Genomic DNA, 25855 nt, shown 5'->3' with positions numbered 1-25855 from the left:
TTTTGGGGGGAGGGGAGCTTGGTAATTAGGAACAATTTTTCTCTTGTTGGATTATTAATTATTCAGCTCCTGGGATTTTTTTAAATTGGGAAATATATGTATGTCCTTTATATGTTTATGAAGGGACTTTTCTAGAGTCAAAAGCCACTGAATTTAGAGTAAAATCTACCCTTGCTTGAGAAGAAGGAAAAAATAAGAGCAGCATGGCAAATTGTTTGTGTTCTGTAGCACCTAAAGGCCCACACTCTGAGGAGGGGCCCATTGTATTAGGCACTGTAGAATCTCACAGTCAGAAGAGTTCTCACTGCCCCTCTACAATTGAAATAGATAAGGAAATACTCCTGTCCGCATTTTACAGGAAAGAAATTGAAACATGAGGGGCAGATTTTCAAAGGTATTTGGGTGCTTAAAAATGCAGAGAAGAGCCCAGAGGAATTTTCAAAGGTCCCTAAGCAGGTTAGGCATCACACTCCTATTGATCTCATTGAAATCAATGGGAGTTGGGCACCTAACCTACTTTAAGGGCTTCTGAAAATCCCACTAGGAACCTATGTGCATCTTTAGGCACATAAATACCTTTTGAAATCTATCTCTAAGTGATTTACACAAGATTACACAGGACGTCTGGGGCAGAGCAGGGAACTGTAGCTAGATCTCTTCAGCCCAAGGCCTGGTCTACACTTAAAAATTAGACTGACCTAGCTGCATTACTCAGGGCTGTGAAAAATGTCATGCTCTGAACACCGTACTTAGGTCAACTTAATCCCCGCTGTAAATGTCGCTAGGTTGATGGAAGAATTTTCTGAGAGGCAGTAGATATGTTGATGAAAGAAGTGGATTACCTACACAGATGGGGAAAACCCTCTTCCCTCATTGTAGGGAGCATCTACACTACATTGCAGCATTGTTGCTATGCCACTGTAGCAGCTGTAGTGTACGCACTAGTTTAGTGCCTTAGCCCCCGTAAAATTCTTTCTCCATAAAAGATCTCCTGAGTAAAGGGGTTCATGTATTTGGGAGCATTATTATCTTTAAGGTCAATCCCTCCCTGGTTTCAGCAGGGACTTCTCTGGTTGAACAATGGAGGAAGAAGGAAGACCTTGTGCTTCAAGCACTGACCCAAGTCTCAGCAGACCTGGATTCGCTTCCTGGCTCTGTCAGACTCCCTGTGTGACCTCTGGAAAGTCATCTAATCTTGCCGTGCCTTGGTTCCCCAGTCATACAATGTAGCTAACAGTCATTTGAAATGTCATGACACGGGATGGCTTAGCAGGCTCAGCATCAGTTGTCAAACACTTTGACTCCTCGGAGCCATGTGTTCAAACCCTGGCAGAACTGCCCAGGCCCTTCACCTCTGACTGGCAAGAGGTCAGACTAGATGATGATGATCATGGAGGGCCTCTTCTGATTGTCATCTATGAACATGGGAAGTGCTCCCATTTATGCCAGGGATGAGTCTTGTTCCATGTGTGTGATTTTTTTTTTTTTGGTAGCTAACGATACCAATCCATTGTTGTCTTGGCAGGAGTGGTTGGGTCCACCCATCTGTCTTGCTTAGCTATTAGGAATTGATTGGGTAGGATTCAGATTTTCAGTTTATTTTAAACAAGAAATGTTAACCTGCAATCTGTGGCCTCTTATAGGAGATTGAAAAACAACACTTTAAATTCCAGGTAACTAGTATGAATCCCCTCAAGCACTGATAATCAAAAATAAAATCTATATAAACCATTTGCTCGCATCAGGTGTTTGGCATATCACAGGCGGAGAGACATTTAATTGCTTTCATTTAGGAAATATATTACACGCATAGCTAAAGCCCTACTTAAAATGCAGGGAAATTTTTTAAAAAAATCAAGACCACAAAAGACCAAATTGTCTAGTTTGACTTTCTGGTGGGAGTGGATGATGGGATGATGACCTGTTCTGTTCATTCCCTCTGAAGCCCCTACCATTGGCCACTGTCGGAAAACAGGATACTGGGGTAGATGGACCATGGTATGACCCAGAATGGCTGTTCTTATGCATAATCCAGGCCACTGAAATTCACCCATTGATTGCCGCATGGAGTCCTTTAACTTGTGACTGGACTTTCAGATTCAGGGTATCCTCAGCACACTGTTTACTATGCTGTGTCTCATATAGCTCTGCCCATGGATAGCTAATCAGTGGCTGTTTATTACCATTGCATGGATGGTCTTTGACTTTGTATGATGCTCTCCAAACAAGATAAGTAATTGCAAACTGCTCCTCCATTTATGTTCAGACTGCATTGGTATGTCATGAGTTTACCACATGTTATTTCTCAATTTATTAAGTCCTATAGGCACAGTTTGACATAGTACACTGGGTGAAATCCTGGCCCTGTTGAAGTCAATGGCAAAACTCCCATTGACTTCAATGGTGTTAGGATTTCATCCTCCACTTACCCAGTGAAGTAACATGGGTTGCACAGAAAACTATGTAACAAATTTGGTTGTTCTGTTAGAAACATAGGAATTGCCATACTGATTGGCCTTATATTCTATCTAGTCTAATGTCCTCCCAGTCTCTGGCAGTGACCCGTTCCACATGCTGCAGTTGCAGGTGTAAAACCACTGTAATGAACAATCACACAGCAATACAATAGCAGAACGTATTTGTAAGTGTACTGTACAGAAGTCAGTTTAATGAATAGGGAGTAAGGGTAAAATTCTACTCCCCTGTGAAAACCTGCAGTAAAAGGGCTTTGTTCAAGGGAAGTGTGTGTGTGGGGTGGGATGGAGGGAAGGGAGATGGAGAGAAGGAATCCTTCCCTCCAGCCTGGAGGAGGGGTGCATATGTGCATATGCCTCTGGTAGTGGTCACAAACTGATGTGGTGTTATGGTCCAGTGGATCACTGTTTATGGACCCCCTGGCCATGTCCCACCATTTTCCTGTTCTGCCCACACCCTACCATTACCTCCTGGAGAGTGTCACCATATAGGTTGGCTCCATGCTGCAAAGGGTCTATGTAGTCCCCAGCCTCATGCCCTCATCCAGCAGAAACCTAGCATTTCATGTGTGTTTTGGGTCTCCTGTGACTAATGCACAGGATCTGTTGCATGAGGTTGGTCTGCCCTGTGTTGCTCAGTGTGTCTCACTCATCTGACTCTATTTTTTTTGCGGTCATGGGAGCCCTTAAACGTGTGGTGGCATGTGGGAGCAAGCCCCGCTTTCATCCTCCCTTCTCTTCTCTTTTGACTGGTGTGGTAGCCTAGCATTCAGTGGAAGGCTCGTTTTTGAAATTTCTGCACATTCTAACTGCTCTGATGGCTCCCAACCTTCCAGAAGTCTGTTTCCCCTTCATCAGCACAGATTTAATGCTTTTTGTTAGGCATTGCCCTTCACTGCAAGAAATACATACTATGTGCTGGTTTCATTAGAAAAGTGATCCTACTGGGAGAACATCAGTGAACTTCTGAGCTAAAACCAGGAAGCTTTGAGGAGCTCGTTCACGGGCATTGGCAACGCTCATGAACAGTCCCCTGCAGGTCTAATTATTTTTACTAGACAAAGTCCCATTTCGATGAATAGGAAGTTTATACTGTACCAGTGATTTCAGTGGGCTTTGTGCTGTAAGACTAACACAGGAATAATTTATAACATTGCATGGAAAGATATTGCGCAGTAAGGATAATGTGGTTGCTGGCACATCTTGTATGAGCAGAGAAAGCCTCTGTTGGTACTTTTGAGCCAGAGTTTTGATTCATGTTGTTATCATTTTCAGCTTCTCAGTGTTGCAAACGGTTGTGCTGTTAGCACTGGAAAAGAATAAAGGGAATTAAATATGCAAAAGCATCAGAGTAACATCTAGCATTTAACATACAAACACAAAATTTGAGAAAAACCAGAGTTAAGCTTGTTCTGCCTTTCATTTGCCCTGGTATGCCTCTAGATTGCATCTCACATGGTATGTAAGATCCTGAAGGGACTGCTGTGTGAGCTGCAGAATAATGAGGGGGTGATTTTAAGGATGTAAAGTAGTGGCAATGTTGGCTTTGAATTTAGTTGGTTCTCATTTAAGTCCCTCCCTAAAGTTGGAGCACTGAATGACTGCATCGGATTGGCTATGGCTTACAGAGCCATTAATACTTAGGGCCAATGATTCCAAAAGTGACCACTGATCTTGGGTGCCTTAGTTTTGGGATCCCCATTTGAGTTTGGGGTGCTCTATTCACTGCTGGAGCGTCTCCTTTTGGCCGCATCTGGAGATTAACTCTGCCAGTCCGACGGCTCCCCCCCCCCCCCCCGAGGTTACTCACTCCGGCACTCTCTCAGCCTCGCTCTCTCGGGACTTAACTACTCCCACTTCCTGGCTGGAGGGCCAAGCCACGTCACTGTAGTCCTCCCCTTCCAGACATCAAAGTCTCTCGGGACCCACTGTCCCAGGTAGTCCTTTCTTTTACTGCCCTTTAACAGCACCATGCCCGGTGACTGGTAGGGGAACCCAGGTCTGCCCTTTACACTGCGTTCCAGCCCAGGGACCTTATAACAAGCAGTCAAGATTAGCACAGTCTTGAACCTTACTGCTGTATCCTTGGGCTACTTCCTACCCTACCTTAGCTGGCACCAGACTGGGACTAGAGAAATAGGGTTTTAATCCTGTCTCTACTATATACTTCCTCTATGATCCTGGTCCAGTCATTTAATCTCTCTGTGCCTCTATTCCCCACTTGTAAAACTGGGGAGAATGCTGGTTCCTTTTCTCCACCCTCAATTTGTCTTGGCTACTTTGATTGCTGTCTCCTTATGGCTGTGTGTTTGTACGGTGCCTAGCATAATGGAACCTCTCCACACCACTACTTACAAATAATAATAAGAAAATGACGGTTCAGAAAAGTGAGAATCAGGGATTCTTACAAGGCTTTTGGAAGAGAAGTTGGTTCCGTCAGTCAAGATGAAACTGCCCATTATCATTTAGAGACACAGCTCTTGGTGCAAATGCTATTTATCTCACTTCTGTGGGCCAGTGAAAGCTTTGTAAACAACCGAACAACCCCCCACAGAGAGAGTGTTGGGGGAGTGCTTCCTGTGAGTTAGGAGATGCTGACTGCTTTGATTTCCAGGGGCACCCTAGAGTCACTGTTATAATGCACTATGGAAGCAGTGCTTATCTATTCAATAATTAATTCCTTGATGTACAAATAAGCTGTGTTATGCACCAGGGTGTGTTTTAAAAATGGAAAAACATTACATTATAGCTTCCACCCTACATGCTTTTTAAATGTACAAAGTTACGATAGCTTCACTTTAGTCAGTCAATAATTCAAACAAGCAAAAAACCTAAAAGCGAATTTCCCACTGCCTTGCCCTCTGAATGAAAGCCAGGCCAACAAAAGCCAAAGGAGAATAGGTGGCTGGCAGAGAGAGTATATCTAACAGTACTGCTGAGAACCAGGATCGTGAGAAAATATCAGCAGGCTGCTTTAATCAATACAGAAAGAAAGGTAATTGATTTCAGGGATAGCAAGGGGTTAGTCAGCCAATAATTAGCCACCTTATCAAAGTTGTCTGGTAAAACCAAGGCTTATGCTACACTCTAGGCATTCGCTCTTTGAGAAGGGTTCATTCCGATCCAGATTTTTCTCATTGCTGACGCTTTCCTTTGCTGCTCATGTGCTGTCTCATTTCACAGGCCAAGGGATTCTGTTCCCTTCCCCTGGCACTCGAGTGCACAAGTGCCTGTCTAGGAAGAGCCATTCCTTCATTGCTGTGACAGGGAGCAGACATGTCACCTCAGCACTAGACAAATCAATTCAGGAAGTCTTGAGCAATGTTCTTTTTTCCACCCTAAGGTGACGACTTTTGTATCTGCCAAATGTTTGAGAGTCTATCAAACAGTTTTACAACCTCCTCTCCCCGTGTGTGTCTGAACCATCCTCCAAAGCCTCAAATCCTTCAATCTCATTGCTGTTGAATGTGGTAGCGCCTCTGATGTGGATGGAAATAATCAGCAGCACATTCACTCGCTAGTGTTACTCAGTGAAAGACTTCAACCGGTGGTCCTCCTGCTGTGTCAATTCAGAGGGGCTTTACAGATTAGTCCCTCTGTCCTTATTCCTGTGCCTAAGGCATTCTGGAAAGCAGGTATTTGTATTGCAGACATTTGACTCTCTGATCATACATCTTGGAGCAGAAAATGATTTGTTTTTTCTTCAGCCTGTGGACTTGGATATACTTTTTCCTTTTAGTTTCTTGTTGCTTCCCTACTCTGACTCACTATGTCTAAACAGCGTATTACCTTCTAAAGTATTTGTAACTCTTAAAAAAAAAAAACCAATTCGAAATCTTCTCGACTCTGTATTTGTCTTAGGTTATTTTGTACTGTATTATTGCTACTCTTGATTTGTATTACAGTAGTGCCTGAAAGTCCTGGTTGTGCTCAGGACCCCATGGTTCTAAACACCGAGTAAGAGAGAGACCCTGTTTCTAAGAGCCTAAATTTAAATTGGGGCCAGAGGAAGATTTAATGATGGAGAAAATTTTATTTTTGACAAACTGGAAAATTAGTATAGTACACAAAGGTTGGGAGACAGAAGGTATTATCTCCCTTTGCATATGGGGAGCTGGGGCATGGAGAAATCAAGCAACTCACTTGAGGTCCCAAAGGAAGTATGTAGCAGAGCCAGGAACTGAACTGATATCTCTCAAGTCTCAGTCTAGTGCCTTAACCGCAAGCTCATCCTTCCTCTCTAATGTACTCACTTCTGCCTTTAAGCTGCGTGTTCTTCAGGGCATGGGCTCATTATTTTTTGTGGCATCCTGATCAGCCATACAGTCCAACAGACAAGAAATGGGCAGAGAGTCAAAAGAACGTTTATATCCCTGGCTTTGCTGCTGACTTTAGGCAAATCATGCAAATTCTGTGCCTCTGTTTCCCTATTTTACAGATGGGGATAATGATTTCTAATCATCTTTGTGAGTGCAGTGCTATCAGTGCTCATTGCTGTTGTTTTGCCTGTTGTGTGTCAGTGTCTCTCACATTTCGGGTGCTGCATGAATAATAAAAACACAGGACCAAATCCTGCACGCTCTACTCAGGCACCACTCCCACTAAAATCAATAGGAGCTTTGTCTGAATAAGAATGGCAGGATTTAAGCCATCGCATTGCTCATCTGTACATGTTTACAGACTGTGCAGTAATGTCCTGATTCAGCAAAGTACTTGAGCACGTGCTTAATCATGTCCCCATTGATTTCAGAGGGACTACTCCTGCTTAAATTAGGCATGTGCTTAAGTGCCTGGCTGAAGTGGATTAGAAAAGCAGCCTCATATTGCCAAGTGTAAGCAGCGTGTGTTGCAATAACCAGTTTAAAAAGGTTGCAAAACAAGGTGTGGTCACCACCTGTATTTTATGAAGACTCTTGGAATTCTAATGTTTAGACTAGTCAAGACTGCTCTCAAGATATTTAAATGTAAAGTAGGAGGCTTTGTAATTAAGGAGATAGAGCAAGGACACACATGGAGCATGTATTAAAATATAATATGCTGCTTGATGGAGATACATACTGTACCATATATAGTGTGCTGAAAAGTGCTTTGTGATCTCTGACTCGAAGGTGCTATGGAAGTGCCATGTAATTATTACTGCTTATTATCTGACACGTTGAAATGCAGATGTTATAGTGCAGTTGATAAATATTACGTTGCCATTGGGGTTTGATCTGAAATAGTATTTGCTATGTATTGTATGTGTTTACAGAGAATGTATGCAAGAGACCTACTTCAATCAGCTCTCTTTGTTAAATTACGATCTTTCTGTTTCCTTCCCTTGGAAAACCTGCCTTCAAGTTGAAAGATTCAGAAGCTCTTGTCAGTCAAGAAATAGGGTGGGCAAATAGTACTATCTGGGCTAAATTAGCATGTTATCCCTGGTTGCTTTTCCCAACTCATGTTTAAATTATGCTGTGTTAGTAATTTTCTGTTATGCAATGTTAAAACATGTTTATAAGATCAGATTTGAGTTATGTTGTGGACTAAGCAATGGTGTGTAGCTAGAACATGAGTCTCTTACTGCCATAATCTATTTTTGCTACTAGGGTACAGTATTTGAAAGAGGGGAAGTGATGTATCCAAGACGTGGAATATCCCATGTTGTTTTCTCATAGCACTAATTAATATCCCAAGAGCCTCACTATCCAAGCGCCTAACAAGATCGACTCAATTGTTTATATTCAGTTGAGGTTTATTTAATCAGAAGGGTGGCATTTGGCCTGCTGGTTAGTGGATTGTGGGTCTGACTCTACATAATTAGGGGGAGAAGCTCCCAACTCTGTGACTGAAAGATTAAAGTGCTGTGATGCTGTTAGAAACCCATTAACCAAACAGTCTTAGGGAGCCTTTGAACTTCATGACCTTACCCAGACTCTAACAAACTAACTCCGTAAGCTAATCAATGAAACAGAGTGACTTTGTGGTCTATAACATTTACCTACTCTTTAGTGTCTATAGGCTAATGCTACAACAGGAGTGGTTTCTCCTGTTCTTAATATAATGATGATTACTCTCTGAGCTGTATTTAATGCATCCAGCAAGGAGGCAGTTCTACCTGTATGCTATTTTTAGGACTACTTTAGCAATGGATGTTTGGTTAGTAGGCACCACTAGATCTGACAAACACCGTGAAAGCTTTGGTGTCTAACTGTAATTGACCAGGCCAGTGCAGTAGTGAGACTTTTTATGTGAACTAGTGGCATGATGTGAAAAAGCTCTGTGGGCAGCATGGATACCCTGCTGTGGATGCATAAGCAAAGAGGATGTGAATTATGTGCAAACACTGATAGACGCAAGGCCCAGAAGGAGGGAAGACTAAGTTGTCTTTGTTAGAGATGCAGACAGAATGAAAAATCTCAGGTTTCTTGGGGACACATTAAAGATCCCAGTGGTCCATCATTAAGTGGAGGCCCATCAAATAGCATTAGCAGACTAATTGAGTGTGCAGCTTAAACTTAATTTTGCTGGTAGCAATAAGATGGATTAAACATTATTCATTTTGTGATGTCCTTGATTCTTAGTCCATATTTTTCACTCCTCTTCCCCCGCTCCCCCCCATCACTTTGTTTCAATCTTTATTTTGGAATTTTTAGCTGAATTAATGTACCTGACCAGGTTGCAGCAGCAGGGTGTCTCAGGCAAATCTTCCTAACCTGAAGCATGGTGGTACCTCTTATTAGTAAGGCAAGCATGCCGTATTAAAATGAAATAGGTTAATTATGTGTAATGTCAAAACTGCGGCTATAACTGTGCTTGGAGCTAAGAGTGTGATTCCCAACTTCTGCTATCATTGAGCTAGCGTAAGTATGTGTCCATGAACTGGGAATCCCTCTCCTAGCTGCAAGCCTAGACATTCCCTGTGTGTAAGAGAAACTTTCATAGATTCCAAGCACAGTACTATCATTTAGTCTGACCTCCCTGTGCAGCACAGGCCACAGAACTTCCCCAAAACCATTCCTAGAACGTATTTTTTAGAAAAACATCCAATCTTGATTTCAAAATGGTCAGTGATAGAGAATCTACCATGCTACTTGGTAGATTGTTCCAATGATTAATTACTCTCGCTGCTAAAAACATATGCCTTATTTTCAGTCTGAATTTGTTTAGCTTCAACTTCCGGCCACTGGCTCATGGCATTTCTTTCTTTGCTAGACCGAAGAGTCCCTTGTTAAATATTTGACCCCCATGTAAGCACTTATAGACGGTAATCAAGTCACCACTTAATCTTCTCTTTCTTAAGCTAAATAGCTACACTCAAAGAGCTCAATCACTATAAAAACACGTTTTCTAATCCTTTAATCATTCTTGTGGCTATGCTCTGAACCCTCTCCAATTTTCCAACATCCTTCTTGAATTGTGGACACCAGAACTGGACACAGTATTTCAGCAGCGATCGCACCAGTGCTCTCTGCTGCTTCTCAAGATTCCCCTGTTTTTATTAATCCAAGGATTGCATTAGCCCTTTTGGCCACAGCATCCCACAAATCTTCTTGAGTCACTGCTTTCCAGGATAGAGTCCCCTATCATGTAAGTATGGCCTGTGTTCTTTGTTCCTAGATGTATATATTTACATTAGCAATATTTAAAGCACATATTGCTTGTACCCAGCTTACCAAGCGCTGCAGTATTGCTCTGTATCAGTGACTTGTCCTCTTCACTATTTACCATTTCCCCCCAATTTGTGTTATCTGCAAATGTTATCAGTAATGATTTTATTTTTTCTAGTCTAAAGATGGTTACAAGGTTTTGTTTTACAAGATGCTGTTTCAGACTTGTCCCTCTCATTTTTATGTCATATAAACCAGTGCCCCAGATCCAGTATGTCCAAAACATGGACACTTCTCTCTGCAGCTGTATAAGAATCTGAAACAAAATGAGAGAGCCTGAAAATAAATAAGTGAAAGTTTCAGAGGCTTGTGGGGAAGCTGGATTAAATGTATTCTGCTTTGTTTTGGGAAAGACAAATCCTGATCTGGAAATGCGCCTTTGTTTTAGAGTATCTCCAGGTGGTAGAAAACTACTCTGTCTTGTTCCCAATCCTGCAAATAGAAGTGTAGATATGGACGCCATGCGGCCATAAGAGTTTGACCAGCACATCTGTTCGCAGGTTAGTGGATGTTGGTCTGTTCTTTTGGATCTGGCTTTAGAGATTGTCTATCCCAAATGAGCAATACTGTTTAGTGATTGCCTCAACCTATAAATGGATTACACCCCCTCCCCCAAAAGATGTTAAAAGAATGCTAAGGTTGCAAACTCAAGCACTCAGAAATTAGGAAGTTCCAGACTTAAGTTTGCCCATGCACCTTAATTTGGCCCCATCTGCATTTGCATGATCACATACTATTCACTCTGCCCCGCAGTTTCTAAGTCGATTAGTATGTACAGGATATCTAAAAGCCTATAAAACAGGAGAAGTTATAGGTGATCTGAAAAGGACAATGGGCGATGTACATTATTTCTTCGGCATGAGCTAAATACTCTGACCACAGAGGGTGTAAATCATTCTTTTTATGTTCCCCTGAAATCTGCTGCTGTTCCTGTTACACGGTGAGTCCCAAAATGCATCATTCTCTGACAGCATTAAATAATACCGGCAAACTCCACTGGCATACAAAGTCTTAAAGGTCTGTAATAACCTACCCCTCCGCACACTTTTTAATTTTTTTTTGTACATTGTGAATTTTTTTCAAAGTATATTTTAAAAACCTTTTAAATACCTCCTCTTCCCGCCCTCCCAGACTTACCTGAGCCCTGTGGACTGCCCTTATGATTCTGCAGTTTATTGGTAGCTGTGATGTCACTGCAATGCAGTGGAGTTGGTTAGCAGAGGCACCCAAATGGCATGTCTGAAATGCCTGGTATTCACGTGTGTGTTTTTAATGATTGTTTATTTGTGGTAGCACAGCGTGTGCTAGGTGCTTTCCAGATATACAAGAAGGAACAATTCCTGCCCCAAGGAATACTGTCAGGGAGACAGAGATCGAGAAAGAGGAATAATAAAAAGGATTTTTCTGTATAAGCCATCAAGACTCACTATAGATAGCACCGCAGAATGGGTTTGTTAAGGGGGACTTAAAAGTGCAGAAGATAGGGTGCTTCCTGATCTATTGGTTAGGTATTATTTAGAGTTTCCAAATAACATGACATGGTTTGGAAGGGTTCAGTTGCCTCCCGATTGGCTGCAGTATTACAGCTCGCCTGGGAGCGAGGACCCTGGGGTATGCGGGAGAGATGCTTGCACTTAGGGAAGGCCTTCTGAAGTTGTAATAGTTTTATTAGCACAATCACAAACGCTACAACATAGCAAAGTAGACAGAGATAATACAAAGCATCTAGAACTTGCATACTCACACCATCCCTTGCAGGGAGCCCCGTAGTACGTAAAATGACTGATGAGCGGTCCTTGGTCTGGCAGTTTCCAGGAAAACTCCCTGGAGTGCAAAGGCCAAGTGCCACCTTTTATCAAAGGTTACACTAATGCCCACTATGCCTAATACATATTCTGTACGGGTTTCAGCCATTTTCTCCTTGCCTTACCCACTAATGTTGGGGTGCCCTTCTCCCATTGGTTACTAGGTCTTTTACTTCAAGCATGTACATCAGTTACCATGACGCTATTGTGGCTGTGCCTCTGCTGATGTTCCTGACTTAAAATATCTAAAGCTGGTATAAACTAGCATCTTGCAGTAACCTGTCAGCAACTTAGCAAAACTTACCTATAACAGCACTCTATCTTGTGACAGAGTCACTTGCTGGATAGTTGCTTATGTTAAGTCTTGTAGGCCTTAAGCCTTTAGTTAGTTTGGCTAAGCTGTTATCTAAGCCTGTAGGCCTTTGCGTTACTGCCTTAATCCATACCTACACTTTTTTAGCATATGCCCATATATCTATAGCAAAATGGATGGCGACAAGGGGCCTTGCAGATGAGATTGTACCATGGCTATGGAGGTGATTAGATACTAAATTCCCCTATTAGCCTGGTTCAGTACAGGTCTCTGGCTCACATTATTAGTCAGAGTGGCAAAGAGTCCTGTGGCACCTTATAGACTAACAGATGTATTGGAACATAAGCTTCCGTGGGTGAATACCCACTTAGTCGGATGACATGCAATACGAAGTGGGTATTCACCCACAAAAGCTTATGCTCCAATACGTCTGTTAGTCTGTAAGGTGCCAAAGGACTCTTTGCCGCTTTTACAGATCCAGACTAACATGGCTACCCCTCTGATACTTGATTATTAGTCAGGTAAATGCAAAGCACAGGGCCCGGAGTGGTCGCACATGCCTAAGAGCCCTGCAGCCCGCCTGGGCTAAATCATCCGGGCCCCTGGGCAATTGCCCCTCCCCGCCCCCATCAGCAGGCCTGGTGCTATGAATTGGTAAAAAGGTGAAGACTTGCAAATAAGTGGCGAGTATGGTAAGGAATAGGACGGAGTTTGCAGTGTGTATTTGGCGACCTTGTAAAGTTCTTATCTCAAAACATTGTCTGTGTGGTGAAAAATGAAAATTACCCAAGTACTTCTGCTTTTAAATGTTCACAAATGTGATCTGTGAGCACCAAGCTAGCAGAGCCGTATATCTGATTCCAGAGACAGACCATTTAATTGGCATATACATTTCCAGTTTGAAATATATACATATGTACTTTTTTTTTTTTAAATGCATCCTATACACTTTGTGTTAGCTGGGTAGTTTGTTTTTGTTTCCAACATTAGGAAGCAGGGGGATGGTGCCATTTATCTTATTTCTTGGTGTTTTTTTTAATTCCATATGCTGGATTTCTATAGGGTTTATTACAAGCTGATCATTATAATCTTTACTAATCTGAGGCAGCTTCCTTTGAGAAGCATAGAACAATGTGCAGGATGAAGTCGTTGCACATGAAGCATGTTTAGCTTACTACAGCAGGATGAATTTACCACACGAAAATAACAGAACGCCACTAGCTGTCACCTTCAGCCCCCAACTAAAACCTCTCCAGCGCATCATCAAAGATTTATAGCCTATCCTGAAAAATGATCCCTCACTCTCACAGATCTTGGGAGACAGACCAGTCCTCACTTACAGACAGCCCCCCAACCTGAAGCAAATACTCACCAGCAACCACACACCACACAATAAAAACACTAACCCAGGAACCTATCCTTGCAACAAAGCCCGATGCCAACTCTGTCCACATATTTATTCAAGAGACACCATCATAGGACCTAATCACATTAGCCACGCCATCAGGGGCTCGTTCACATGCACATCTACCAACGTGACCTATGCCATCATGTGCCAGCAATGCCCCTCTGCCATGTACATTGGCCAAACCAGACAGTCTCTAGGCAAAAGAATAAATGGACACAAATCTGACATCAGGAATCATAACATTCAAAAACTGGTAGAAGAACACTTCAACCTCTCTGGCCACTCAGTAAAAGATTTAAGGGTGGCAATTTTGCAAAAGAAAAGCTTCAAAAACAGACTCCAACGAGAAACTGCTGAGCTCGAATTAATATGCAAACTAGATACCATTAACTTGGGTTTGAATAGAGACTAGAAGTGGCTGGGTCATTACACATACTGAATCTATTTCCCTAAGTTAAGTATCCTCACACCTTCTTGTCAACCATCTAAATGGGCCATCTTGATTATCACTACAAAAGCTTTTTTTCTCCTGCTGATAATAGCTCATCTTAATTAATTAGCCTCTTACAGTTTGTATGGCAACTTGCATCTTCTCTGTATGTATATATCTTCTTACTATATGTTCCATTCTATGCATCCGATGAAGTGGGCTGTAGCCCACGAAAGCTTATGCTCTAATAAATTTGTGAGTTTCTAAGGTGCCACAAGTCCTCCTGTTCTTCTTTCCACACAAAATAGCTAATCATTAAGTGACGATACTCGTGAAAATGCGGATAGAACTGACTACTTGGTTTATGTATGAAAGACGTGTCATAGAGCTTTTCTATTTTAAGAAATCCATATTGGGAGAAATTCATCCCTACTGAGAGGCCCAGCAACAAACCTGTGCACACTGCCTTGGCCCTACTGTGAGGACTCCAGTTGGACTTCAGTTGCTGGTCCTCTGCACGGGGTGGATTTCACCCATTTGTTCTACGTCTTATAGTGCATGGTAAAGAGGCAAGGCCTTTGGGAATCGGTTTCCTCAGTTGTGTGTTTCCTGCAAAGTCAAGGTATTTGGCTAAAAACCCTTGATTTCCCAGGGGTAAACTTATTTATTTGTTACCATAGCATCTAGGACACCTAGTCATAAACCAGGACTTCCTTGTGTTAGGCACTGCACAAATGCAGAACAAAAAGCTGTCCCTGCCCCAGGACCTTACAAGCTAAGTGTAAGGCAAGAGACAACAGGTGGATAGACAGACAGACCAATTTGGGGAGTACACGGAAACAATGAGACAGGATATTGCTTAGTATGTTAGGCAGGGGTCTCTGTGCCCTAGAAGCCTACCCATTGTCAAGTCCTTTATAGACTTTGTGGCAAAAGAGTTTTAAGGAGGGATTTGAAGGAGGCAGTTTTGCAGATGTCCACAGGGAGCTCCTCGCAACCATGTGGGACAGCATGGGAGAAAGCATGAAGGTGTCTGAAAATTTAACACATGGGCGATGGAGGCTGGCATCATGGGCTGATGGAAGGTGAGCCTTGACTGTTCTGGCATTGGGCGGAGGGGGTGAGCACGTAGCTAGTACTGTCTACATTTTACCTGTGACTTGTACAGGTAAAAAGCAACAAGTACCTAAGACCATTCTGGGGACAGGTACAGTAAAAGGCTCTCTTGGGTTATTCATTTAGGGCCTGATCCAAAGCCATTGAAGTCCATGAGAATCCTTCCACAGACTTTGCCTCAGGTCCTTAGTTGGAGTTAGCTGAAGGCCCAGCTGAAGATGATGACTGGGTTTTGCACTGATGCAACTCAGTTGACTTTAATGGCATCACTTCTGATTGACACTAGTGTCAAAGATCAGAATTCGCCCCTCTATGGATCTTGAGTCCTGCTTGACTTTTATTGCTGACTACTGAAGGCTCCCACCTCTCCCATATACAGCCCTATTTCTCTATGTCAGTGCCATGGAGTCACTACACTTTTCTTTGTATCTCATCATACAATGGCATTGTGAAACTGGGAAGATCAGGGAGCCAGTTATGGCTTCCTTGATTCTTGGTGTAGATTTGTACCACCTGGAGACCTGACATAGGTCAGGGCAGCCAGGGGGCTGCTCCAATATTTTCCTCTCTGGCCAACCCTTCCTCAGTGCTGTGCCCGGCCCGAGTTAGAGCCAGGTATGTTGGCTCTCCACCAAAGGAGAGTTTCTCTATTCTAGGGAAATTCTCAGGTGGTTGGATCCAGGTGCATTCTGGCCCCTTTGCACTACAGAGGGGCTGAAAGGCAGTTCAAAATCTGGCCTGTGTTTTCATTTTGCACATTTCTAACTCAGTAAGCAGGAAAAGTTACTACTTTTAAAAAAATTGTATCTTATAATGACTTGAGGGTTACTTTCAGTGTAACCTACTACACTTACCTGTTTCAGTGCAATAAACTGTTTCATTTTGTGCTAAGTTCCAGCACTATGAGACGCTGAGAAAAGAGGCACTTATTCAGTGCTGATTTGTACTTTTCTCTAGCTGCCTTAGTATGAATTCAGGGCTTTCATATTTGCAAAACGCAGGTCGGCGGGGTTTACAGATGATTTGGCTAATTCAGCCACCTCTTTCAAAGATCTGTTGCTTCTGAAAAGTTCTCAGTGTGAAGAGGGAACCATGTTATTTATAAGAAGAAACTGTCAAAGGGAAGCTCTGCTCAGCAGTCTGAAGAGCTGCTTACATACATCAGCACTAAACTGCTCATTTGGTTAGCACGAATGGCTAATTTTAGCTTAAAATTGGAGGCAATTATGGGTTCAAGAAGAAATGTAGAGCTGTATGTCATTAGTAATTGATTTCTTTTGGGGAAGAGCTTGAAATGAACAGTTAAGAAGTAAAACCTACCTAAGTGATGCAACCTGTCATGAAATATGCAAATGTTTTTCACATGTGTATGCATCAGGTAGACTGATGGTTCTGGTTTTTCCCAATATTTGTCTGGTTTATTTCCATGTGCCACTAGACTTTCTTACTGAAACTTGTGAGCTAATGATGCCTCACTCCATGTACTCAAACTGAGATGATTGCACAAACACTATACAAAGCAGAGAGCGATACGTCCTAGCATAGGAAGAGTTGAGTCATTCAGTAAGAGCTAGTTTCCTGCTTTCCACATCGCAATGCCTTAAGAACTTGTTCTCTGTCTCTCCCCTGAATAGCTCAGGGTAATTAGGCTGAGGCGAAGGCTGGTCAAGCAAAACAAAAGTTCTACATATTAGTGAGGAAAACTTGGAACGTTGTTTACAAAACCATTAGGAATAGAAAAAAGAGTTTGAACTAACTCCTGCTGTTCCTTTCCACTTGGAGCAATTTGTGGTTTTTCAGAGAGATGCCTGGATAAAACAGAAGGAGATGAGTACCTTTTGGGTCAGAAATTCGTGGCCCCAGTGGAAACGATCACACTGGTGAGCTTCAACTAAAAATGGATGTGGGTCAATTTTTAGCGTGTGATGGGTAAGCAAAATAATCGGACAGCATCTGAGAGACAAATCAATGTCCTTTCTGCTGCCTGATGTCACTGGGAAACATCTCCTAACTTACAGAAAAGCACAAGCCAGAAATAAATAGAAAAAAACCCCAAACTTTAATTTTAAAAATCTCATGATTTGAAAGCCAGTCTCATGATTTTGGGGGCCTTACTCATGATCCTTAAATGTCTGTGCTTGGTAATATAGCTGGATTAAAAAAATTAACCACTATCCCCTTTTTTAATTTTATACTTGTTGCTGTCAATTGTTACAATATATTTAAGGGAATGTACACGATTTCCCAATTTGCTCTCCAGTCTTATAGGTCCTTAGGGCATCGAGAGGCAAGACACATTTAAAATTCTCTTTGTGCTTTCTGTGCCACAAACGCTTAGTGAGTGATAATGAATTGATGTTAACTGACTGATTATTTATTGACTTTTTGGTTTGTTATGCTCCATGCAGTCTTCCTCCAGAACTTCCACAGTAGCTAGATCTGTATGGTAAATCTAAATCTTATATTGAATGGTCTCCCATCTTATCTCTTTGGCTACATGAATTTGCAACATCTTTACAAATAAATAAAACTATAAAAGGTTTTAAAAAGATAAGCAGTTTGTTTAGCTGCCTGACTGTAAATTCAGTATTACTTTCATTGTTAATATGTACGTATACAGGCTATCTATTCCAGGAAACCAAAATTATACAAAGGAAAAATTTCTAATATGAACCCACTTTATGGGATTCTTACTGCTTCATGAGAAACTGTACAGATTGCAACATGAGTAGCAATAAATTATATAGTACAATTTCTGGAAGTTTTTGCAGTTAAACATGGCAATAATTTGTTTCCTTCTAGAATCACATGCAAACCAGCCAAATGATCTGTCAATATGTTTTGTTTTAGGTTTATTTTTATTGGTTTTTGTAATAGAACATTTGCTAGGACTTATTGACAAGAATGCCAATCTGGGAGTAATTTTGGTTTTGAAAATGCTATCAGCTGCCTCCTTTTGTACTATAATGCACCTTGATCAATGGATTATTGAAGAAGGAAGAAAACGGAACACAGCAAGATAAATAAAATAGCAATTGTTGTTTGACATGTTCTGTCCGCAGGCCTAGTTTATTAAACTTGCTGAGAAAGAGCTAAGCAGTAGTGATGAATGTATCTGTTTTCCATAAAATTAGATCCTAGGAAGTACTGGAAGGTAGCTGAAATGATTTTGTTTTCCATCTGAAATGGGTAGATGATCTCATTAGACAAAAGGCAATTATATGTATTAGCAAGCGTGATGGAATAATACAAAACACACCCCGATGGATGTAATTTTAGAAGAGTTTGCAAGGGTTAATACGAGAGCTGTTTTCTGTTCATTTTTAAAGCTTGGCTGTAATTTTGTATGGAATTCGAGATCAGTGAGTCTATAATATCTTATGAATAATTTACAATGCCAACAGTCTTTCTGTGGAAGAATACTAAATTAATTAGGGCCTGAAGGAATTTCCATGTGTTTAAGCCACATTATATCTTCAAGGTTTTACTACTTCAAAGTCACTGAGACTAACTTCTGGCTTCTTAGGTGTTAATAGTTTTAGAAAAACAAGATCTGTGTATTGTTGAAGCCTGAAAGAACCGAAGAGCTTGAAAGGATGTGCTGGGTGCACCAAAAGTACCTTCCTCCTATCCTGTCTTCTCCATCTCACACCTTCACCTTGCTTTCTGAGACAGGCCAAAGTTAAAGGGCCACCCCCAGTGTCTCTCCCATCACCAATGACCTTGTCGGCATTAAGGGGAGAGGCATTAGGCATCCTCGGGGCAGGCTCATTTCCCAGGGTTGAAGGAAATGGAAGCCACCCCCGAAGACATGGGAGGGGAATAGCAGATTTCTGAGCCTGTCCCCCTCCAGAAGACAGAAGCCTATTGGGTGGGGAAGGAAGCTGTACAGGGGAGGCCATTTCACTGAACCTGATAGTGGGCCTCAGAAGTTCAGGTCATTCAGCTAAACTTCCCATCAGCCCTGGATACCCTTGCAAATGTGACACGGAACTCTGCATTTGTGAACATTGCCCATGGCCGATAATGCGGCAGTGAGCCTGTGGTGCTGTGGTTAAGGCTGAGAGGGGGTTTCCATCAACCGCTAAATTTCCCTCTCCCCCAGCCTGCCACACCTTTGTTATTTGTAGGAATTGAATTAAAAATAGCTGCTACTCCATCTGTGCTAGATACCCTTGGCTTAACTTAAAACACAAATATCAAACCCATGTTCCTCTATCAGCAGATGGCAGCAGTGGCGTAGCTAGGAGTGGAAATTTGGGTGGGCCCCAACTTTTGGGTGGACTCTGCTAGTTCAGCTTCTCCCCGATATCCCGCCCTCTTCCTATCCCTGCTGCCCCCAGACACAGGGCTTCACCTGCCGAGCTGGGCACGTGCATGGGGTGGCTCAGAAAATGGCAGGGCAGAGCTGCTGGAGCATAGCTTTCTGAAGGGCGGGTGTAATGCTGACAGACCCCGGTTGGCGGTGGGCAGGATCGAACCTGGGACCTCTGGAGCTTAGTGCAGGAGCTAAGAGCCAACTGGCTGTTAGCTAAGGCTGTAGACCAGACTCATTTTCTCTCTCTCTTTAAGTGGCCTTGGTGCCACTAGATGGGACAGAACACACACGCAGAAGGTGTGTGGGTTACAGGGGCGCATAGCTCGGTCCTGGATTTCAGGACGCTCCGGGCTGCTGTGGCAGCACTACATCCCTGCTCAGATTTGGGTGGGCCTGGATGCTAAGTGGGTTGGCTGTGGCCCACCTGTGGCTATGCCCCTGTGCAGCAGTTCCATCCAGTGCCCACGCCCCCCCAGGGCAACATGAAAATTGCAGCAATGTTCCCTCTCCTTGCCTACCTTTCAAACTCCTGGGGATAACAGCGAGCTTTGCAGCATGCCCTCTGAGGTTTTTCAGGTTCAGGCTATTTCAGATGAAGTATAAGGAGCAAGTTCCTAAGCAGTGGACCCCCAATGAGGATGCCCTGCCAGCAACTCCTTCTTGACTATATTCAGGGAGAGTGCTACAGCTCTCTGCTGATCTCAAGGGCAACAGCACAATGGCCTGAGTGTGAATACAGCAGTCCTTTTAGACTGATCTTTTCTGTGCTTTGCTGCAGTCTGAAAACAAGGCTGTTACACACAGCAGAAGTAAATTTGTGTGTGTGTGTAAAAATGTGGAGAAGTATGAGTTTTGTGCTCAAATAACGCATAAATGCATTTGTTTCACATCCTAAGAAGATGGCAGAAGCTACCCAGTACAGCTGATGGGAGGAGAGCTCTGGCACTCCGTGCCCTGCAGGAGCTGAGGTCCAGTCCTTCTCCTGAATTTAAAGAGCTTCTTACAGCTTTATTAGAATGTGGGGTGGGGGCGGGGGGCACGAGGGGGCGGGAATGATCCAAATACGGAAAGGAAATCTGTAGACAAGGGCCTGATAAGCCCTGTTGTGCCATGATCAGCCCTCCATGAGAGGCAGATCCCCATTCAGTAAAGCATTTAACTATCTTAGGTACTCATATGGCTCCCATTACCCTGCTATCTGAGCACCTTAGTCATTCATGTATTTATCCTCACAACATCCAGGTAAGGCAGGGAAGTGTTGTTATCCCTCTGTTACAGATAAGCAACCAAGGCATAGGGAGGCTAAGGCCCAGATCCTGACTCCTGTTGACTTCAACTCCCTTTGGAGGATCTGGGCCTAAGGTCATACAGGAGGCCTGTTGCAGAGCAGGGCACTGAACCCAGGCCTCCCACAGCCCAGGCTAGTGCCCTAGCCACTGGACCATCCTTCCCCCTCTACAAGTACATGCCAAAATGCTTTGCTGAATCGGGGCCTTGGACCCTTCCTCCCTCTCTCCTCTTTGAACACTGATTACAGCTAGATGTGTAGTTGTTTATAATGTGCAAGCCCATGTGTTTCATTGAGTTGTCTGTGTATTTGTTATATTAACACATAAAGGGACCACAGCAGAGAATCGATGTACAGTAAATTGCAGTGAGTAGCAATATTTGAGTCCTATTTTATATAGGCAACTTATGGCGTGCATATATTCAAGCTAGTTGAATTACTGAATGGATAATTTAGAGCAGGAAAAAGGGCCACAAGTGAGGGCTGGTTGTAAAAGGGGGAAGCCAGTTTGGGGGCCTCAATAATATCAAAACTGCCCTGAGAGCCAATATCCATGGATGATTTACACATCAAAGGAAGGGAGCGGAAATGGACACGAACAGTGGCAGCAGTTGCCAAGTTAAATAAAAGCCCCTCAGTGAACATGAAGAGCAATATGAGGCATTTGAAAAGTTGGCTGCAGAAGAAGACGTTGTGCGAGAGCTTATCCCCTCCCACCTTCCTGGTCCCTTGGGAACTTATACAGACTCCGAATTCACTTGACCCGTGAGGCTGAGGAAAATGTGGCCACACATCAGGAAAGTCTGGTGTTTGTCAGGGGAAACAAAAGCAGAACTGTGTCAGCTACCAGACGAATGGGATCAGGTAGCAGAAACTAGGACCCATCTATATACCTCAAAGTTAATCTAGGCCAGTAGGTTTCCTTAGAGCAGAGTTGCCCGCACTTAAAATGGAGTGGAATATATGGGTTGATTCCCCCTGCCCCCAGGTGTGTTGGAGGAGAGGTACAGGTTGGGTTTGGTAAAGCAACAAAAAGTCTTTTTAAGAGAGTGCTTCTTAAAATATAAGGTTTTGTGGGTTTGGCATTAAAACACTTTCCATTCTTGTCTTGAATTACTTTTAAAAAAATGAAAAGCAGCTTATATAGGTGGAAAATTAATACCAAAATCGGTTTTCACTCTCCTCCCCGAAATGTGTCACCCCTCCCCCCTGCATGGAGCAAATCTAGCAATAATCCTGACTCCTCTACTGTTTCCATTTTCACCATGCAACCCTGTTATGTTACCTTGTCAGGCAGGGAGAAATGTCATCTCCGTTCATATCTGCAAAGACTTGGTGGAAATTATTTGTTTTTCTACCACAAAGGAAAAAGTGATAGTTACCTGAACCTGGTATCTTGGGTCAGTTTCTGATCCCAGTAACAGTGGTGTACATGAGAGTAAATCCACAGACATCAGTCTGGTCACTGTAGATGTACACAAGTGTAACGGAACAGAATCTGGCCTTGTGGTTTTTTTAAACCTTGTTTCCCACTCAGGCTGCCTGTCTGGGGAGTTAATCTAGCTCATTATTCAGAGTGGTGATCGGTGTCACTGCACAGATATTGCAGTTCCAGCCTGGCTTTCAACGCCATCTGCAGCTGCTTTATGCTCAAAGTGACCAGAACTGGCAGTATCCTAATCCCCTCCATTCCCAAAACACAGCAGGTTTAACTCTGTGACTCACCCCTTTGTGAGTCATGTGACTTCTGTTGTTGGGATTTCTTGTGCCAATCTGAGAAGGTGTGTGCGTGTGTGTGCTGGGGGAGGGGATGAGTTAGAAGCTGCTTGTGGAGAAGTCTTTAGAGAGTGATTAAGGTTAACCAGGACCTGAGTCATTTTGGAACATGGGTCTAAACCACCCTCCAGTTCCCACATTGCCTATTGGAGACAATGCTGCGACACCTGTAGCTGCAAAGGGTCCTCAGCTGACCAGGACAGGCTGAAATCTCAGCGTGATGGTTACGGCTTTTGCTCCAGTGCTACATGGATTAGATAACAAGCTGATTCATGCTGACACAGCTTTGCAGGGATAATAACTTGAGCACCTTGGGCAATCAGGAGTCTCCCTGTTTATCATGTCAGGGCGTGAAAACAGATTGCTCCCTTCCTCTTATGTAACAGGAAATCTCCATCTTCTCTTTCTCTAAGTCCCTTACACGCTAGTTCCAGTCACGTTACGTGTAGTCTTACCACCTCCTAGGCCTCAGCAGACATGGCAAAGCAATATTTGGGCTCGTGGGTGGAGGAAAAGGATGAATTCTGGGCATTGCAGTGGGGATGGGGTTCCCCAACAAAATAACTTTGCAGGGAGATACCAAATTTGCTTGAAATTGCCCTGCCTCCTACACCTAGGATTCAATAATTCCCCCCAAATAAGATGTTTCCTTTAGCATCTTCTCTCTTCTATCCCCTCCATTTCCAGTTGAATTAGCAGGCCATATAATTTTTTCTTCTACCATACCTCCCGTCTTCCATACTAGGAGCCAGATCCTCCGCTGGTCTAAATCTGCATAGCTTCGTTGACTCAGAGGAGCTACACCAATTTACGCTAGCTGATGATGTGGCCCTGGATTGCAAAAGCTTCCAAAACAGGATGCTTCGAGATGCCTCGCACTAAAATCAGCATAATGATGATACAAATAACCTATTAGATCAATGCCTTCCTACTAGGAAATGTCCTAGTTATGATGCAATCAGTTTCTATTTTCATTCAATAACCAGGTTTACTATAATTAGGTTAATGACCTGAGGCTGAAGGAGAAGAGATTAAATTTAATAGGGAGAAAATGATTAAAAGTATAGAAAACATGACCCAGGAGGGAAGATTGAAAAAAAACCTGGGTTTGTTTAGTTTGGAGAAGAGAAGACTGAGAGGGGACATAACAGTTTTCAAATACGTAAAAGGTGGTTACAAGGAGGAGGGTGAAAAATTGTTGTCTTATCCTCAGAAGTTAAGGAGAAGAAGCAATGAGCTTAAATTGCAGCAAGGGTGGTTTAGGTTGGACATTAGGAAAAACTTCCTAACTGTCAGGGTGGTTAAGCACTGGAATAAATTGCCTAGGGAGGTTGTGGAATCTCTGTCATTGGAGATTTTTAAGAGCAGGTTGGACAAACTCCTGTCAGGGATGGTCTAGGTCAGTGGTCGCCAACCGGTCGATCATGATCGACTGGTCGATCCTGACGTCTCTGCCAGTCAGTTGCGATCTCCGGTCACTAAAAGTCTGGTGTTGCAGCGGGGCTCAGGCAGGCTGCCTGCTTGCCCTGGCCCCATGTCACTCCTGGAAGCGGCTGGCTGCTGGCACATCTCTGCAGCCCCTGGGGAGGGGTGAGGCAGCTCGACATGCTGCCACCGCCCCCAGCACCATTCCCGCAGCTGTGGGGTTGGCGCTTGCAGGCAGCGCACAGAGACCCGCTGTCCCCCTCCCACCCAGGGGCCGCAGAGACATGCCAGCAGCTGCTTCCGGGAGTGGCATGGGGCCAGGGCAAGCAGGCAGCCTGCCTGAGCCCCGCTACACTGCTGACCGGGAGCCGTCTCTGGTAAGCGCCTCCTGGCCGAAGCCTGCACCTTGCACCCCCTCCTGCACCCCTGCCCAAGCCCAGAGCCCCCTTCTGCACCCAAACTCCCTCCAAGAGCCCACACCCCTCACCCCCTCAACACTCTGCCCCAGCCTGGAGCCCCCTCCTGCACCCAAACTCCATCCCAGAGCTTGCACCCCAACCCCCTGCCCCAGACTCAGCCCGGAGCCCCCTCCGATACTCAGAACCCCTTGGCTCCAGCCCAGAGCCTGCACCCCATCTCGAACCCCAACCCTGTGAAAGTGAGTGAGGGTGGGGGAGAGCGAGCGACAGAGGGAGGGGGGAATGGAGCGCATGGGACAGGGCCTTAGGGAAGGTGCAGGGTAGATCCTAGGTTGATCTTAAATTCAAAAAGTGATTTTTGTGTGTAAAAAGGTTGGACACCACTAGGTAATACTTAGTCCTGCCTTGAGTGCAGGGGACTGGACTAGATGACTTCTTGAGGTCCCCTCCAGTCCTATGCTTCTAAGATTCTATAGTGTAGGAACATGTCTGACCAGTGCTGATCTCTTTAACTCTCTCTCACAAGGAGAGGGAGAGGAAAAGTTCCTTTCTGACTCTTCTCCATGTCCTCTTGAAAGGCAGAGCCTCAGGTTCACTTGGGGCACAATAGCTATCCTCTTTGCCAGCCCCTTGGCAGCTTGGGATTGCAATCATGTGCGCATTGTGGAGAAGAGTGACTGTTCCCAGGGGAATGGGCCATGCCACAATGCTGATGCAGTGGCACACGGTTGCTGATCTGCTGTGTATCAACAGTCCGTTCACCTAGTCTGCAGGGTCCAGGCAAGATGATGTTAACAAATCAAGAGGAAGAAAATGCAGCCAGGGCATTATACAGAAATCTTTTCTCAGCTGACCTAGTGGAGCAATGGAAGGATTTGCTGCATAATCAAAGGGATTGGCGAGCTCCCAGGTTTTGGACCAATACAAGTAAAGAACCGCGCAGACTGGCAGTGGCATACTTAGGCTCTGGGGGAAAGTATACCGTCTGCCCTGTAGCTTAGTTACTGCCTGCTGGCATGTCCCTCAATCAGGGCAGACGGTGTCTCTGAAACAGCTGCTTGCCTTCCTTCTCAGACATCCAGCAAGGTGCAACAATGACAGCTGTTCCCTTAGGGGGAGCTGCTTCAGAAGAGTATTTTGGGCTGGAGAGACTTGCTCTGGAAGGACAATCCTTAGGCTGTGCACGTGCCAGTCAACACAGGCACGAGCACCATCTGGTATGAGGTGACTGCTCTGAAGAAGGGGGCAAGGGCGAGCAAGGAGTATAGGTTCTTCTTAAGCCTAATAGGCTAACATTTAGTCATCCTTTTCCCAGCAGGATCACAGTCATGTCTGTTAGAGCTACAGTATGAAATAATGTCTTTATTAAATAATGTATCACTGAAGCAAAGAGTGGCGATTACCTAAGCAATTTCAAAGCTCTGCGAGCCATAT

At 43.8% G+C, this 25855-nt stretch overlaps 1 long non-coding RNA gene across 1 annotated transcript in view; it reads right to left on the bottom strand.

Annotated features, from left to right (window-relative positions):
• The window catches only part of LOC141990206 (uncharacterized), a 59181-nt gene that overhangs the window by 25145 nt on the left and 8181 nt on the right, over positions 1-25855 (bottom strand). The window lies entirely within an intron of this gene.

Source organism: Natator depressus, chromosome 6, assembly GCF_965152275.1.
Source record: "Natator depressus isolate rNatDep1 chromosome 6, rNatDep2.hap1, whole genome shotgun sequence".
Classification (NCBI taxonomy): domain Eukaryota; kingdom Metazoa; phylum Chordata; order Testudines; family Cheloniidae; genus Natator; species Natator depressus.
This window is presented reverse-complemented; position numbering and strand designations above follow the sequence as displayed.